This window comes from Zootermopsis nevadensis, unplaced genomic scaffold, assembly GCF_977971745.1.
Source record: "Zootermopsis nevadensis isolate Lab colony 2312 unplaced genomic scaffold, Znev_1.0 Znev_ptg000002l, whole genome shotgun sequence".
NCBI lineage: Eukaryota > Metazoa > Arthropoda > Insecta > Blattodea > Termopsidae > Zootermopsis > Zootermopsis nevadensis.
Genome location: NW_028259134.1, coordinates 11,422,711 through 11,435,570, shown reverse-complemented (window position 1 = coordinate 11,435,570; position 12,860 = coordinate 11,422,711). Strand labels below are relative to the sequence as shown.

General features: G+C 36.4%; 1 long non-coding RNA gene across 1 annotated transcript in view; it reads left to right on the top strand.

Annotated features, from left to right (window-relative positions):
- The first annotated feature begins 6,206 nt into the window (after nucleotides 1–6,206).
- The window catches only part of LOC110832182 (uncharacterized), a 78,383-nt gene continuing 71,729 nt past the window's right edge, over nucleotides 6,207–12,860 (top strand). The window contains exon 1 of the long non-coding RNA XR_015535304.1: nucleotides 6,207–6,340. This is a non-coding gene — a long non-coding RNA (uncharacterized LOC110832182). The remainder of the gene's footprint in view (nucleotides 6,341–12,860) is intronic.

Below are 12,860 nucleotides of genomic sequence, written 5' to 3'. Positions count from 1 at the left end.
GTTTCGGCTTCATTCCGTTTGTCTGATTCCTGATAACTGAGTGACTCCGGCCGGGCTGGATGACCGGAATTCGATTCCAGGCATCGACTAGGCCGCGTTTCTTCGCCACTACGTCCATTCCATTTGTGTGTCCTCCATATCCTCCTATCCGATGGCTACTTCTGGTAGAAGAATAAATTGAAGCTGATCACTCACCTCCATCTAGTGCAGAGATTATCAATACGCAGAGCCATACCTTCACTCCATCAAACACCATTCTATTTATTTATTTTTAGTCTGTTTAATGACGCTTTCAGTAACTCAGACTATGTAGTATCGAATAAAAGGAATGTGCTGAATAATGCTAGGAAAGGAAGCGGTCGTGCTTACTTTAACATACTGTGCTGGAATTTTACTGGAGGTACTGAGGAAAATCACGAAAAACGTTAGGAATAATGTCCGGTCTCCAGGACGAAGCTTAAACCCTCATGGTGTGAAGTTTAATTAAGGATTAGTTACTGTTTTCTAAATGGTGTATAAATATCATAGTTTTTTAAGTTTTGTCTTACGTGTACAAACAAGTTGAAGTCATGGAAAGACTGAGGATAAAAGCGGAAAACTTAAGACAGTATAGCTGCATTACAGTTACATCGATGATTTTATATGTATCACACCCAAATTCTGAGGAATAACTGAGATGAAGATAGAGGCATTATGTTCCTTTGAAGTTTTGGTATTTATCAACAAATCTACGAAGCGTTACAATTTAAATGCCCAACATAGACACCTAACACCCCATTCTAACAAATATATGGGGATTATCTCCTACACATCGCAGATTCTTTGAAACGATGCTTTTTTAGCGTTAGGAATCAAAAATACGTAGTTATTCGTATTCCTAATTGTTTTTTTACAAATTATAAATTATAAATGTTTGTGTGCATTTCTCATACATTTTGTAATATACACACACGGCTTTTGTTTGAATCGGAGGTTCTGTATTTTGTTTTGTATTGTACTGAATCAGCTTTTATATTTCTTCCTATCAAGTTTTTTTTTTTGTACAGGCCTTTATGCACAATTCCCATGTGATATTAAATCCTAAAATCCTGTATTTTTCACTCTACATGTTGAACAGGAAAAAACTTCCGTTCGCTTCTGTATAAACGTAAGGATTCTAGAAGGAGTCGATTTTAAAAGTTTCGTGATATATTAGGTCAATTTTTCTTCGTACTCTAATCTCTTTCTAACACGGAACCTGCGTCATTTCCTTGCCTTTACGACTAGTTTCGTATTACAGAACGTGCTCCATCGTGTCTATTCGAATTGCGTGAACCTCGCGATAATCGATTTGAAACGGAGGATTTCGCTACATACGAGTCTCAATATCATTTGGACAATGTTGGTCTGATGTATTCCTGTAATGTGTCTCAGTCACTGCACATAGAAGTGAGTAAATATGTACTGTTTCGGAGTACACAAAGTTTCAGTCACGGTTCTTCGTAAGTTAGCATAAAGTAATAACTGACACTATGACGTATGGTCTTCCTTGGTTTGGTCCACCAGTAAATTTCCTGTTCTTATGCGTTTGACCCGGAGATTTATGGCAGTATTGACAACTTGTCGCCATCCGTTCTTGTTCTGATTCAGTTCAGTTTTCATCTTTACATCATCCCTCTAAGCACCCTCTTAACACACGCACATTCTCTATGTTTTTCCAACCAAAATTCTGTTAGTAGTCAATAATATTTGGTGAAGAATACAAATTATGTAACTTCTCACTGTGTAGTTTTCTTTACTTCGCTATATCTTCTCCATAGTCGATTCATGTACAATCTTGAGGTCTCTGTTCTGATGACAATATTTCTAACTTACATTACAACAGACGCAAAATAATCCGAGCTTGAATAACAATCACATATACACACGTTGGAAGGAAATGAAGATCACGAAGCGATAACGCACGCGGATAGATAACCTAGTCTTTGTATACAATTGGTTGTGAATTCTTTACGTTTAAACCGTGGAAATAGCGCGTTTGGGATAAGGCCTGCATTTATAATGTTTTATAGTTCCTTTGGTTACCAAAATACACTGTAGTGTAAACGTCAGTGTATTGAAATTTAAGGGGGAAATGTTTTCAGTTGCTCTATACATACTCAGACACACAGATCCTGCCGATTTTGTGAAATGAGCAGAAACGCTTTTGAACTGAGACGGATTGCCTGGAGCTGTCGTTCGTCCTTTCATGGCTCCATCTTCAGAATTATCTCAAGATGCCACTGCATAACTTACATCTTGCGACTTGATAATCTAAAGGGCAAATGAGTAGGGTTAAAACGGCAGAGATGCATTTCATCACCGTTTCGGAGGATAGAAAATTACAACAAAAAATCAATGAAGATATTAGATAAGAATTGAGAATGACATACCATTACAACAATAAAAATTATAAATACGAATGCCTGCAATTTTTGATTAATATGTATAGGAACCGAGACCTAACATGAACGAACAGACTGAAGCTACCGAACACGTCAGACACAACGGTGGAAGGAATTGTCTTAATCCTCGTAGCCAGAATAAGACGAATCTTAATTTGTGATATTCCTGTTGATGACGAAACTATATCGACGAGATTACGAAATCGTATTTTATCGGTGCATAACACGAGAAAAGCAACCCATCACTTAGGCGAAGTGTTCTCTGAGCGCAGCTGAGGAGACAGAGTGTAACATTACGCTTAGCTGCGGGATATTCTAGAACAACAGGTACGGAATTTATATTCCTGTAGCTCTGTTATACTTCTACTTCATATATCCAATTTAAAAGTCGTCTGACGTGAAAAATGTGTCCATTGGGACTGCTTTCTTCTGAATGAATAAAATAAAATATTCAGTCTCTGCCAATACAACACCGGAGAACGAAATTTATGTCTTCAAGAAACATAATGCATTAAATTTATAATAGAAAGTGACGCTGATTATTTCATTACGAATCTGCAATAAAATCTTTTTATATTATTTATTTTGTGTTGATATATAAATTAATGAATGTTAACAGTTGCCCAACTGCTAGGCCTTTTCATGTTATCTTCCAGAATCACGTAAGCCTAATAATATATATAAAAATTTCAAATTAAATTGTGGAGTGAACTTTGTTATTAACAACAAATAGGAGCATTTTCTACTCGAGGTTCGTGTGATGAAAATTCCGAATCTCAGGAAGGACTTGCATTGTTTAATCAAAATAATTATGTAAAGAAAGAGAGCAATAAATACAATTTAGATATGAATAAGAAATTAATTAGGCCTACATGAGAAGTGGTTATGAGCCGGGATAGCTCAGTCAGTATAGTGACTAGCTACGGGCTGGACGACCGGGGTTCGATCCCCGACGGGGGCAGAGGATTTTTCCTCTAGCCTCTGCGTCCAGACCGGCTCTGGGGCCCACCCAGCCTCCTCTACAATGGGTACCGGGGTCCTTTCCCGGGGGTAAAGCCGGCCGGGGCGTGATGCTGACCACTCACCCCCATCTAGTGCCGGAGTCAAGGAAGAGAGGAGCTATACCTCCTCTCCCCCCAAACGCCTACATGGCGTATAGTGGGACAAACTTTACTTTTTACATGAGAAGTGGTTGAAGGTTATAATTATTTCCTTTGTTTGCGTCATAAAAATTGTGTAATTTTTGGTTAAGTCTGAAATCACAGCAAAAATAGGTTGAAGCAAAGAAGAAACTTAATTCAAAGAAAAACCTACTTAGTCATTTCTTTTAATCCACGTAACTTTAGACCGAAATTGAAAAAACTCTGTCTTTCAGTTTTCATACATTTTCAACGAGTATAATTGCTTCGTTATCCACACACTGATTAAATTATGTTGTTTCATTTCTCCTTTCAGTTATGAATTAAGGTGCATTTTATGAGAGTTGAAATTTTCACGGCGTTAAACATTTTGATGGTAGTCCACTGATTAGCACACATGCTTCGTATTCGTGAAATTATGGGTTCAAATGTCGGCCTGAAGGTCATCTGTCCTAACTGAATATTCGTGGTTTTAGACGAGAAAATGCATGACAACACCTTAAATTAGACTACGACAGCTTCCTACCGTATCCATGCAATTTCTCTATCAATCATTCTGTCATTCGACATACGTAGATACTGACAACGTCGTTAAAAATACCATAAAAGGAAATCCTATTGCTTTGGCGCTGCAGATTGCTGCTTTACCGGCCTCATATTGTTTCCTTGATGTCGGTCCACAGTGAGAACACGTCCGGTAGGAATACCAGTTACATGCATGGCATTGTAGTTGATACAGTACGTACTTGTTTACAGATAGCGTGCTGCAAAAGTGTATTCCAGTGTTGTGTTTGCAGTTTCTGAAAGCCGTAGTCACATGGTAACTCCAGCGTTGTAACGTTGCTCAAGTGCATTTGTTTAACAAAATTACACAATGAGGTGACACACCAAATAAGCCTTTTTTATTGTGATCAGTGGAGTAGGAACCAGTTGTCTATGATTAAAATCAGTTTAAAAATCGTCATTTACATGTAAAAATAAAAATAATAAACAAGGTTGCCCCCTATACCAAACAATCGGCCAGACCACCATTCCATTTCTGTGTATAATTGGATTTTTAATTCAGCATGGGCATGGCTCTTTGTTTATGATTTATGAATACAGCGATTTAACAATTGGAGCTTTTATGAGATGTTCAGAAATCCTATGCTGTAATACATATTTTTCATACCAGAATTCTTTGAAATTATTGGCGTGTCTTTAAAGAGCCTGAAAATACAAGACCTGTGGCTTAATCTGGAATCAAGAAATGTGTATAAATATTGTAGAGAGACTTGACGAAGTCTCTTAGTAGGGCAAGGCATGAGGACGAGTAACATAGTACCAAATGTCCTGTCACGGTTCGCTTGGCTGTCTTGTGGGTTCTTGCGCCATGTTGTCTGGTAGAAGTTCACTGACGTCTCAGATCTCTTCAATAAAGTTACAAAATTTCCGAAGCTGACTGAATCTTCTTCTCTCTTCAGATAAGGCAGGATTTCTGTACTTACTTTTTGACCTGAAGATGGAAAAAGATCCAGCTTCCAAAACATTGTAATTTTATTCAATAAAGACGAAGTCCAAAATTTAACTTTTACAGAAGAGAGTACAATTTACGAAACATAGGCTCATACCTAGATGGGAGAAATGAATCAAGTTGAACCATAGAGAAAATGGAGTGCGGTTGTGAACACGGTTCGACTGCTTCATTATAGGACACTGTTAGAAGCTCTGTGAAACTCGCTAAAGAACTGCTGGGTTCCATAAATGGCAGGGAATTTCTTAACCAGCTGACTGACTATTAGTTTTTATGAGTTAGTAAAATGAACTGCAGTTTTCTTGTAGAAATGCATCATACTGAAAACAAAACATATTTTTCACACATTTCTTAATAGACTTTTTCCCTGTTTCTGTCCTGGGGTCTCGGGTTCGATTCCCGCCGGTGCCCGAATTTATAACTTGTGTTGGGCAAGGCCGTGGTCTAGGCAACACGGAGTTTTTCTCCGGGGGCTTCCCCGGTTTCTCCGTGGCATCCCAACAATTACTCCATTCACACACAGAAGAAGGCAATGGCAAACCACTTCTGGATCATTTGCCAAGAACGTATATGAACAGTTCCCAGTCCGAGAAAAGGATGGAAGGATCCTGTTCATATGGACCTGTCGTCAGACAGAACACTTAATAAATATAAAATAATTATATATTCTACACTTGATAACCCTCATCCTCATAGCTGTTCTTGACATGTTGATATTATGTTTTGTGAAATGAATCATTTATCTCTGACAATAGCCAGAAATCAAGAGGTGTTAAGGTAAATGAGAAAACGGCTATGGGAATGATACTCCTTCCACAGCTAAGAAGAAAGCTCATAGCTAAAGGCAGTCTCAGAATCCTAAACCTTCTACGCAACTTAACACTACAGTCGAGACGAATTGAGATTTGCATTGGCAGAGTATAAACATAAAACAGAGTGAGGCAGATCTGTAATATACTTTTGTAGAATAAAACTCTCTGAATAATCTCTTACATGCACCTATTCTGACATGAGTTTTATATAACCGTTCTTTTCAGCAAAACTACAACAAGATGGCAAAGACATACCGAATTGGTGATGTTGTTTATAGAAACAAATTCACCGTCCTTTTAAAGAAAATATTCCTCAATTATGCCGGCAAAGAAACGAGCTACGTCTGGGTGCAGTTGTTGGTCTGAGATGGTGAGGAGGTTTCATCTCATTTGTCCATCAACACATCCCATTCGAGTTACCGGGGCGTTATACAAGAGATTTCCATCAGCAAGGTAAGTTCATTTTAAATTTATGTAAATACATTCATAGCATTAGTAGGTTCATACATAAGAGAGTATCAACTGTGTTATTGTTTGGATTTGTAATGCAAACTTTAGCCACAAACATACGCCGCGTTATACGATTGACACAAGGAGGACACATTCGAAACTGTCCATAGGTTACTTGTAATGTTGCTGTGGGAACATCATAGTAATACTGTCTGTGTGCAAATGCATTTGCATTGTGTTGTAATGTATTTGCACGTACATGGAGCACGTGTAATGTGGATAATTGGTAGTAAAGTCAATAATACAAAACATGCTTTACTTTTTTATTTGTTATGCTTTTATCGATGCTGTCGTTAGATCGGTCTTTTTAGCGTGAAATGTGTGATGGGATGATCAGTGAATAATGCATTACAAAGAACATGGAAGTAGGCGATCACGACCTAATTTAATGAATTATCCTAGAGTTTGCATAGAGGGTATGAGGAAAATCACGAAAAATTGAAATTAGGGTAGTCAGTCTTCGGGTCGAGATTTGAAGTCAGGACTCTTAAAATATAAAGCAGCAATGCTAATCATCGTAATGCGACGTTCGAAGAACCACCCTTATGAAAATGCTTTCTTCGCAGTGGGAATGTTACATAATTTGGCCTCTGCATAATAAAAGTTGACTTTGAAAACAAGTTTAAAACCCAAAGAAGATAAAGTCAGTCGGAAAGGAATTACATTATTTTGTCAGTGAATGGAACGCAAATGGGCAAATGAGGTACGCCCAGTGCTAATCCGTTGCGTCATTTGCGTCTCATGTAGGTATATAGGACACAAGGAGGTAAAATAAGGATTAATCTCGGCTATAGATAAAGCTATATAATCAGATTGTTGCTCTGTCCGTCTTTATTTGGACAGTACCTCATATAACTATCGCAGAGTATTTTTGCTGAATATTAAAAAGCCTGAATTAAATGTTTTATAATAAATTAATTATAATTAATCTATTATACAAAAAATAATTTTAATAAAACGGATAATTATCAGTTTTATTAAAATTAATTTGTTGTTCAAATAAAGTTATTTTTTTATAATATTAAACCATTTATGGTACATTTATACGCTATGTGGTGCTCTAGTATACATTTCGTTTAAGGGTGTAGTTTATATTACAAGCTAGTAAACGTGCGATGTAAGTTTCATCTACAATTTGTTTATCATTAAAACATTTAACACTATCTCAGTATCTATGAAATAGTTTATTTTTAAATTAAAATTATAGAAGTATATGTTCACTATGTGTAGACATATATCAGTTATATTACATTCTTGTAATACATAATCACCTGAACGTACTGCTTCTCTGCCGTTGAAATTGAAGACAAAACAAGTCTGCTCTCTTACGCCCACAAAATATAATAGTTGGGTACTTTTTATAAATAATTATGTAACAGTGAAATATAATGACAATTACACAAAATTCGTCAAACGTCTATTAAGTTATATTTGACAGACTGATAGGAAGTATGAATTAAACTCTTTAATAACTGTCCGAAATTATAATGCGTAATAAACTATTATTTTTGTAAATAATATGAAGCGGGAAAGTATTACATTGGTTTCAAGGTTTCTTTAAGATTTTAAGAAAAATATATGACTACTCTCGTTACAAAATATTGATTGTAGGAGAACCGTAAATTCTTTGAATATTTCTAATTCCAAGAAGAAGCTGTCGCCTAGAATTAAATTCTTGTTACAAACGTAGGGTTCAGTGTGTTTCAGGGTAAAAGGTCTATTACTCTATTTATTTGTGACAATATAATAGGCTTATCATAATGCATTTGCAGCTTAAAACTAATCGGATTTTATTTCTAAATTGGGACATCTTAATTTTAATTATATATGTATGTAACGAACAGAATTAGAAACTGAGTGTTCATTAATTAAGAAAGTTTTGTTACAAAATTATAATTTACTGGTTAATTATGTACCAGGACCGGCAGCTTAAGATGTTTTTGGATTTTTGGAACAACGAATACAATGAAGTCTTCTCATGCAGTCGACCGTGTCAGTGTTAGTTACATCCAGCCCAACATTTGGAAGACCGTCTCCAAATTTAATTTTCTTTCTTTCTTTTTCGTTCACAGGAAAAGACTTAAGCATTCAAGTTTTACATTGGCGATTCTGACGTATATTTAAGAGGTGCCTCATTTAAAATTCGTCAGGGAAACCGACATCCGATTAAGCTATCCGTTCCAAGTCTTTGGAACTATCATATTTCATCAGAACTTAATCGCTAATGTAATCTGGAACAATAAATTGTTATAACAAACAACATTTTATAAATTCGGGTTGAGTGAAAATATTAAAATTAGTTTCTGTTTTTTTATTTCATATGTACACAAATTTTACACGTTGCGCGATGCTTTTTTACAGTAATACACATAGGAACAGTAAGGATGTATAGAAACCGTCAGAATATTATGCAGATAATATAGGCGCTATTATGAAAATGTTACGGTCCAATACGGCCTGGCGTCAGGATTTGTGCAAGTTTGCTGCCTAATAATACATACTTTACCTCACTATTTCCATAAGCACTTACTCATTAGTTTGTTTTTTCACAGGTAGATCGACAAATTAAATTATAGAATAGCTGGTGTTGGAGGACCATCCAATTACATTGAGTGCCTATTAGGGATTTTCGGAAAGACGATTTTGGAAATATCAAGATGTGTGATTGATTTTCAGGCTATTTTACGACGTCATCTTAACCCGATAGGTTATATAGCTAAAATTTTTGTAGGAATGGTGTAATAATATCAACAATATCATAAATATCTCAATAATCACCGGGTCTGAAACCTCAATTTTATGAATTAGTGCTCATATAGAACGTGTGTGAGGTATCTATCTCGAATGAAGTTCACAGATTCAGGTCTATACCAGAACCATAGTACTGTGTTTCAGAAATCTGTTATCATGGCTTTATAAGTCATATGATAAGACGGAATCTGCCTCCACATCTTCTATAATCACTCTGCAGGTTATAAATAGTTGTCAGTTTATGTTAATTTCCTTACTGAGGAGCAGTGCTCCGTGGACTGCTATATCGATCAACTCTAAAACTTTCTGGCCCTTTTTGATAGTCAAATACCTAGTGTACTGGTTTTTTTCAATCTTTAATTGTAACTAGATCAGAGTAAATAATAAAATGATTCTCCAAGATATTGGTAGGTGCGTGTTTTTAATAAGGCTGTATTTAAGATAATCACTTGAACTTGTGAACAAGTTGGCGAAGTATTACGTAATTCGTATTATGACTGTTTTGCTGTGATTATAATTGTCGTCAAAATAATTAAAGTTTTCACATATTTTTCACGTGCCCCGTAGCACATTTCTGTGTCATTCAAAAGTACCAGCCAATCCACACACCAATTCAGTTAGCTGGGAATTGTATGTTGGGAACAATGCTTATTCGTGAATAGGTTTTCGTATAATTTTGTTCAGGAAATGTCATTTCATTTGCTTTCTCTCTGTAGTAAATTGAGATATTTTTTTGTGCAGTGAGTCGGACGGACAGCATTATGTGCCCCCAGGTTGTAAACTATGTGATATTGATTCATACGTATCGCAGCCATCAATAAAACTGAATTGCTGAACCTAATATCGTCGCTTTATTTTCATTGCCTAATAAAATTAAGGTATTGTGTTCAGTTTTTGCCATTTTTGTCCAGAGCTCATCACGACTTGTACGATCATTCAATACTAAGGGTTATATTGGATTAGAGGTCTCGAATTGTCAGAGAATTATTTTTCTGGATGACTCATATGGAATAATATATAATCCCTATAATTTTAACAGATTACTAAATAATATTCTACCGTTGACTGACAGGTACTGCCATTAGCCATGACGACATTTGTTTGGGCAGGCCTATTTCAGGATAGTTAATATTTTTATTTGTGACTCGGAAAGTATTTCAAATTGCTCCTTAGCTATTTAGTTGTTTATTTTAGAGTGCCCGGCAGGGAGAATAATTAATTTCGTACACAGCGATACTTCCTAGTAATTTAAAGAAAAGGCTTCCCTGTTTTCTGTTTTTTATACACCAAAACAATTACAAAACTAAAAGGAAATGTTTCACAGGTATCCTGTTCATTTCGGTTTGCGTTCATATCTTATACTTCTACAGTTCAAAATTTGTCCAACTACCTCCATGCAGCAGACTCGCTCACTTATTATAAAAAACACCACTAACGTGCTTATTTTTTCGGTATTTCTACTTTGCATAATAACATTTTAAGCCTTCAACATGTCTCTGAAATCTTACGTATGTCAGAGACTTTAATTTTGTTTTTATCATTTTCTGTCCGTACCGATTTTTATATGTTATTTCCGAAATGTGACAAATTATCATCTTATATTTTTAGTGTCCTGTACGACTGAGGGGGCGAGCGGATAGACGCGTAGCCATTTCTCGTTGGAAATACCCTTAGAGGCGCACCTAGATTGCTGTGGCTCTAAATCTTAATCCCTCTCGTGTTCATTCGTGAATGTTCAATTGCTCCAGCAGTGCAATGAACCGGAGACATGGGGGTCGAGTGGTTCACTGCAGTATCGATAGAGCTGTCTGCACACACTGGCAGCAGTCACCCCGAGTCTGCAGCACGAAGAGCGTGGACGCACCTGAAGAAAAACGTTTGTTCCTTTGCCATTCTAAATTACCCCTGATTTATGACAACAGTGAGTTTTATGTAGCCCTTCTTTGTCCTTGGTTGATCCTCGCACCATTCCATATCTACTGCCCTTGTGGTAAAACATGTTATACAGAATATGCCAGGCTTCTGTTTCATAAATGAAACTTTGTTAACATTCGACATACTGGATTGTATAATTGGCACAGTACAATTTTTAAAGAATAATTAAATTACTAAAAATCTAATTCGCTTCTAATTGTATTCTGAAACAGTCAGGCAAAAGGGAGAAATAGGTAGAGTAAATTTCCACTGCAGTCATTTAGACCATTAGAATTCCGTGTTCGTATTATGATTTTAAGCTGGCAGTTATTTTATACAAGCTGTAAAAATCTATTTCGTTGTTTTAACGGTTCGACAAGTTGATATGAACTGAATGCAGAAATAACCAGATGAAAGGTAAGATAAAAAATGCTTGCTAGTCGACATTAAGTTTGTTCAGCAGTACAGCCTTGCTTGTAACCGTGTGGAATGACAGTTGTGGTCGCTAATTTACAGATAGTTAACTTAAAGGACTTGAGAAAAAATATATTAACTGAAATGTATTGTGTGTCATTTTGTCAGGCTTGTTTAACGATGCTGCATAAGAGATTCAAAGGCAAATGGTAAATGGGTACGGACTTGGAAAGAGGCGGTCGTGGATGTGATTTATATTTAATTTAATAGTTGCACAATCAGGAATTCAGAAGAAATATTAAGTGAGTTATTAACATTTATCGCGATAGATTCGGCACATGATCCCCGGACATCTGACTGCTAGTTACATGTAGTAAAGGTTTGATCTTTTCAGCCTCTATGTCCGGATATTTGTTAAAATAGTAGCCCTCAATTTCGATGTGGAAATTAACATCTCATTTTCAGAGCAGAACAGTGATCCAGTCAGTATGAAAATAACGTGTTGATTCAGGCGGTGCAAACAAACATTTATTATCAATGAAAGGCAAGAAACATTATCAGAGGTTTTATAATTTACGCTGTGTCCCGGGTGTTCTTAGGGCGATTGAATGAAGAAGGATTAGATGAGCTGAACACTTGTCAACCTTAAGCACGACTTTTATACAGAACTTTTGTCCCAATATCTTGGCGGAAAGCAGACTGTCCAGCAGGTCTAGATGCGTAATGGGTGATAATATTAATACAAATATTTAGAAAAAGCAATGTGATTAATTTGCATCAGAAAGCCTTAAAAAAAGAAATAACATTGAAATCCTGGGCATAGACGGGAGGATAACATTAAGACGGAACATGGACAGGTTCCGAGTTTGTGGACTGGATTAAGGAGTCTCAAAGTCGATTTTGGGGATTTTTTGAACTCGGTTGTGAACCCTATTGTTTCGAAAAGCAGTGGAATTCGTGTTACAGCTGAGAGAACATCAGATTCTCAAGGACTTTGTTCTGTGGGATTAAATATGAGAAAAACTGAGCTGGATCTTGACACGTTCCGATATTGTATTTTGATAATATTGTGATGAACTTTAGGATTCCATAAAGAGGTGGTACTTTGTTGAGAAACAGCCTAATTAAGACAAAGAACTGTGCAAGTAGTATCAACGAGCTAATTAATCGTGCCAGTGAATGTGAGGATATTTTAATGCAAAGCGGGGACTTCGAAGACCGACCTTTTAATACGCTCTTAACTTGTGATGTATTGTCAGTAAATCCTCTTTGGAAATAGCATTTCATAATCAGAAGCCGAAACTGATTCCAATGCTGTGAGATTAGTTCAACGGAAAACAACGCGGTTTGTCCTGACGCATTACTCAGTGTTCATGTCCACCCC